The 6,000-nt window shown below is 39.0% G+C and overlaps 1 protein-coding gene across 4 annotated transcripts in view; it reads right to left on the bottom strand.

Annotated features, from left to right (window-relative positions):
• LOC139409813 (SKI family transcriptional corepressor 2) overlaps positions 1-6,000 on the bottom strand; it is a 52,285-nt gene that overhangs the window by 24,025 nt on the left and 22,260 nt on the right. For 3 of the 4 annotated variants that reach the window (XM_071155190.1, XM_071155188.1, XM_071155189.1), the window contains one exon: positions 309-810. The exons of the other annotated variant lie outside the window; for it this stretch is intronic. The gene's annotated coding sequence lies outside the window, so the exon portion shown is untranslated. Of the gene's footprint in view, positions 1-308; positions 811-6,000 lie in introns of those variants that run through there. 4 annotated transcript variants of the gene reach the window in all.

Genomic DNA, 6,000 nt, shown 5'->3' with positions numbered 1-6,000 from the left:
AACCCTAACCCTAACCCTAACCCTAACCCTAACCCTAACCCTAACCCTAACCCTAACCCTAACCCTAACCCTAACCCTAACCCTAACCCTAACCCTAACCCTAACCCTAACCCTAACCCTAACCCTAACCCTAACCCTAACCCTAACCCTAACCCTAACCCTAACCCTAACCCTAACCCTAACCCTAACCCTAACCCTAACCCTAACCCTAACCCTAACCCTAACCCTAACCCTAACCCTAACCCTAACCCTAACCCTAACCCTAACCCTAACCCTAACCCTAACCCTAACCCTAACCCTAACCCTAACTTCTTTAACATGTGACATGTCATGATCAGGATCATAGTAATGTAATCAGTCATTTAATCAGATCAGATAAACAAACACATATAGATACATTGTGATGAAAAGAGTTCAATCATTGTATTGGAACACGAACAAATATCTGAGTCCTTCATAGCTGATTGGTTCTGTGTGTATCCTGGGACGGCAGGTGGAATATATACAGGTGGACAGGCTGTCTGCTGTAGTAATTCACTGCAGTAGTATTTAATATTGTTCTAGGTTTGGACCTGGCGTCAGAGTAGTAGACAAAGTCTTTATTTGTTTCCTCCATGGTCCATGTCAGAGACTGTCAAGGATTGGTTGGGGGACGAGGTCACATGTTGTATTGTCAAACATCTTCACGTCCTTTTTTTTGTCCTTTTTCATAGTTGTCTGTTTTAGTTGGTTTCACTCCACCTCCATTTCACTCCTAAGGTTCATAGGACCTCAGGTTCTTGTCCAGATGGTTCAGGACTTCCAAGTTCCCTGGTGAGTCAAAGTTATGACATCATGACTATCATATTATACCATGTGTATCATGTTTACTATATTATATTACCTACAGTGGGGTCGAAAATGGTTGACGTGGTCAGGTGAGTTATTGAAAGGTATTGAAAACAGGGGTGTCAATAATTTTGACCCCTACCTTTTGGGAGAGAAAAATATTACTTGTTTAAAAAAAAGATATTTTTCTGAGCAATTGTATTAATATATAATCAAATATAATATAATGAAAGTATAATAAATACAATACACGTTTTTGAGCATAAAATATAGTTTAGAATTTGAATTCAAATCAAATGTTATTGGTCACATACACATATTTAGCAGATGTTATTGCGGGTGTAGAGAAATGCTTGTGTTTCTAGCTCCAACAGTGCAGTAGTGTCTAACTAAATTCTTGTGTCCCTAGCTCCAACAGTGCAGTAGTGTCTAACTAAATTATTGTGTCCCTAGCTCCAACAGTGCAGCAGTATCTAACTAAATGCTTGTGTTCCTAGCTCCAACAGTGCAGTAGTATCTAACTAAATGCTTGTGTTCCTAGCTCCAACAGTGCAGTAGTATCTAACCAAATGCATGTGTTCCTAGCTCCAACAGTGCAGTAGTATCTAACTAAATGCTTGTGTTCCTAGCTCCAACAGTGCAGTAGTATCTAACTAAATGCATGTGTTCCTAGCTCCAACAGTGCAGTAGTATCTAACTAAATGCTTGTGTTCCTAGCTCCAACAGTGCAGTAGTATCTAACTAAATGCTTGTGTTCCTAGCTCCAACAGTACAGTAATATCTAACTAAATGCTTGTGTTTCTAGCTCCAACAGTGCAGTAGTATCTAACTAAATGCTTGTGTTCCTAGCTCCAACAGTGCAGTATTATCTAACTAAATGCTTGTGTTCCTTGCTTCAACAGTGCAGTAGTATCTAACTAAATGCTTGTGTTCCTAGTTCCAACAGTGCAGTAGTATCTAACTAAATGCTTGTGTTCCTAGCTCCAACAGTGCAGTAGTATCTAACCAAATGCATGTGTTCCTAGCTCCAACAGTGCAGTAGTATCTAACTAAATGCTTGTGTTCCTAGCTCCAACAGTGCAGTAGTATCTAACTAAATGCTTGTGTTCCTATCTCCAACAGTGCAGTAGTATCTAACTAAATGCTTGTGTTCCTAGCTCCAACAGTACAGTAATATCTAACTAAATGCTTGTGTTTCTAGCTCCAACAGTGCAGTAGTATCTAACTAAATGCTTGTGTTCCTAGCTCCAACAATGCAGTAATATCTAAATAAATTCTTGTGTTCCTTGCTCCAACAGTGCAGTAGTATCTAACTAAATGCTTGTGTTCCTAGCTCCAACAGTGCAGTAATATCTAACTAAATTATTGTGTTCCTTGCTCCAACAGTACAGTAGTATCTAACTAAATGCTTGTGTTCCTAGCTCCAACAGTGCAGTAGTATCTAACTAAATGCTTGTGTTCCTAGCTCCAACAGTGCAGTAGTATCTCACAATTCACAACATTACACACAAATCTAAAAGTAAAAACATTGAATTAAGAAATGTGTTTATATTAGATCGAGCAATTTCAAAGTGGCATTGACTAAAATACAGTAGAATATAATAGAGTATATACATATGAGATCAGTAAAGCAGTATGTAAACATTATGTAAACATTATTAAATTGACTAGTGTTCCGTTATTAAAGTGGCCAGTGATTCCAAGTCTTTGTATACAGGGCAGCAGCCTCTAAGGTAAAAGGTTGCAAATTATTTATTTTACACAGTAATTTGTGCTCATCTTTATCAAGGGTGTTAATCTTTTCAGACCCCAGTGTATTCAGAAACTATTCACACCCTTTGACTTCTTCCACATTGTGTTGTGTTACAGCATGAATTTAAAATGCAATTGAGTTTAAAATTGATTTTTTTTGTCCCTGGCCTACAGATAATACCCCAAAATAGCAAACTTTGAGTTATGTTTTTCAACATTTTTACAAATGAATTAAACATTAAAAGCTGAAATGTCGAGTCAATAAGTATTCAACCCCTTTGTTATGGCAAGCCTAAATACGTTCAGGAGTAAAAATGTCCTTAATAACAAGTCAAATAACACGTTGCATGGACTCACTCTGTGGGCAATAATAGTGTTTAACATGATTTCCTGAATGACTACCACATCTCTGTACCCCACGCATACAATTTCCTGTCAGGTCCCTCAGTTGAGCAGTGAATTGCAAACACAGATTCAAACACAAAGACCAGGGAGGTTTTCAAAGCCTCGCAAAGAAGGGCACCTATTGGTAGATGGGTAAAAAAAATCTGACGTTGAATATCCCTTTGAGCATGTTGAAGTTATTAATTACACTTTGGATGGTGTATCAATACACCCAGTCACTACAAAGATACAGGCGTCCTTTCTAACTCAGTTGCCAGAGAGGAAGGAAACCGCTCAGGGATTTCATCATGAGGCCAATGGTGACTTACAGAGTTGAATGGCTGTGATAGGAGAAAACTGAGGATGGATCAACAACATTGTAGTTACTCCACAATACTAACCTAATTGACAGAGTGAAAGGAAGGAAGCCTGTACAGAATAAAAAATATTCCAGAACATGAATCCTGTTTGCAACAAGGCACTAAAGTAATACTGCAAAAAACATGTGGCAAAGCAATACACGTTCTGTCCTGAATACAATTGCTATGTTTGGGGCAAATCAACTCAATGAGTACCAGTCTCCATATTTTCATGCATAGTGGTGGCTGCATAATGTTATGGGTATGCTTGTCATTTGCAAGGACTAGGGAGTTTTTCAGGATAAAAACTAAATGGAATGGAGATAAGCACAGGCAATATCCTAAAGGAAAACCTGGTTCTGTCTGCTTTCCACCAGACACTGGGAGACAAGTTTACCTTTCAGCAGGACAGTAATCTAAAATACAAGGCCAAATCTGCACTGGAGTGTCTTACCAAGAAGTCAGTGTTTCTGAGGGGCCGAGATACAGTTTTGACTTAAATCTGCTTGGAAATCTATGGCAAGACCTGAAAATGGTTGTCTAGCAATGAGCAACAATCAATTTGACAGAGTTTGAAGAATGTTTAAAAAAAATTATGGGCAAATGTTGCACAATCCAGATGTGCAAAGCTCTTAGAGACTTACCCAGAAAGACTCACAGTTGTAATTCCTGTCAAAATGATTGTAACATGTATTGGCTCAATACCAAAACAGACAACTATGAAAAAGGACAAAAAAAAGGGCGTGAAGATGTTTGACAATACAACATGTGACCTCGTCCCTCAACCCCCGTGCTTCATGTATTGGCTATCTAATCAAAATATATTAGTGTTTAATTTTTCATAAATGATTTACATTAGCGTTAGCATATTTCTTCCACTTTGACATTAGTGTATTTTGTGTAGAAAGTTGACCAAAAAATAACAATTAAAACCAGCACAATAAAATGTGGAAAAATTCAAGGGGTGTGGATACTTTTTGAACGCACCGGTTCGTCTCAATCCACCTACGTCATGTCATGTTGCACTTCCGCATCTGCGGTGAAAGGTGGCAGAACTACAGCCGGAAATCGTTGTCACTAGACCCGTCTGAAGATAACCAGTAACGGTTAAAAAAATGAATGGAAGTATGAAGGTAGTTTTGTGCCTACCCAAAAACGTGTTAAATATGTGTTAAAAAAAACTAACAGAATATACAGTTGAAGTCGGAGGTTTACATACACCTTAGCCAAGTGCATTTTAACTCAGTTTTTCACAATTCCTGACATTTAATCCAAGTAAAAATTCCCTGTCTTAGGTCAGTTAGGATCACCACTTTATGTTAAGAATGTGAAATGTCGGAATAATAGTAGAGAGAATGATTTATTTCAGCTTTTATTCCTTTCATCACATTCCCAGTGGGTCAGAAGTTTACATACACTCAATTAGTATTTGTTAGCATTGCCTTTAAACATTTCGGGTAGCCTTCCACAAGCTTCCCACAATAAGTTAGGTGAATTTTGGCCCATTCCTCCTGACAGAGCTGGTGTAACAAAGTCAGGTTTGTAGGCCTCCTTGCTCGCACACGCATTTTCAGTTCTGATCACACATTTTCCATAGGATTGAGGTCAGGGCTTTGTGATGGCCACTCCAATACCTTGACTTTATTGTCCTTAAGCCATTTTGCCACAAAAAGTATGCTTGGGGTCAATGTCCATTTGGAAGACCCATTTGCGACCAATCTTTAACTTCCTGACTGATGTCTTGAGATGTTGCTTCAATATATCCACATAATATCTACATAATTGTCCTTTCTCATGAAGCCATCTATTTTGTGCAGTGCACTAGTCCCTCCTCCAGCAAAGCACCCCCACAACATGATGCTGCCCCCCCCCCCCCGTGCTTCACGGTTGGGATGGTGTTCTTCGGCTTGCAAGCCGCCCCCTTTTTCCTCCAAACATAACGATGGTCATTATGGCCAAACAGTTCTATTTTTGTTTCATCAGACCAGAGGTAATTTCTCCAAAAAGTACAATCTTTGTTTCCATGTGCAGTTGCAAACTGTAGTCTGGCTTTTTTTATGGCAGTTTTGGAGCAGTGGCATCTTCCTTGCTGAGCGGCCTTTCAGGTTATGTCGATATAGGACTTGTTTTACTGTGGATATAGATACTTTTGTACCTGTTTCCTCCAGCATCTTCACAAGGTCCTTTGCAGTTGTTCTTTTGGATTGATGTGCACTTTTCACACCAAAGTATGTTCATCTCTAGGAGAAAATGGGGTCTCCTTCCCTACCGGTATGACGGCTTCGTGGTCCCATGGTGTTTATACTTGCGTACTATTGTTTGTACAGATGAACGTGGTACCTTCAGGCATTTATAAATTGTTCCCTTGGCTGATTTCTTTTGATTTTCCCATGATGTCAAGCAAAGAGGCACTGAGTTTGAAGGTAGGCCTTGAAAAACATCCACAGGTACACCTCTAATTGACTCAAATGGTTTCAATTAGCCTATCAGAAGCCATGACATCATTTTCTGGAATTTTCCAAGCTGTTTATTTTCCAAGCTGTTTCCAAGCTGTTCCAAGGCACAGTCAACTTAGTGTATGCAAACTTCTGACCCACTGGAATTGCGATACTGTGAATTATAAGTGAAATAATCTGTCTGTAAACAATTGTTGGAAAAATTACTTGTGTCATGCACA

This window comes from Oncorhynchus clarkii, chromosome 5, assembly GCF_045791955.1.
Source record: "Oncorhynchus clarkii lewisi isolate Uvic-CL-2024 chromosome 5, UVic_Ocla_1.0, whole genome shotgun sequence".
Taxonomy (NCBI): Eukaryota; Metazoa; Chordata; class Actinopteri; order Salmoniformes; family Salmonidae; genus Oncorhynchus; species Oncorhynchus clarkii.
Note: the sequence above shows the minus strand (reverse complement) of the source record. Positions and strands in the feature narration are given on the sequence as shown.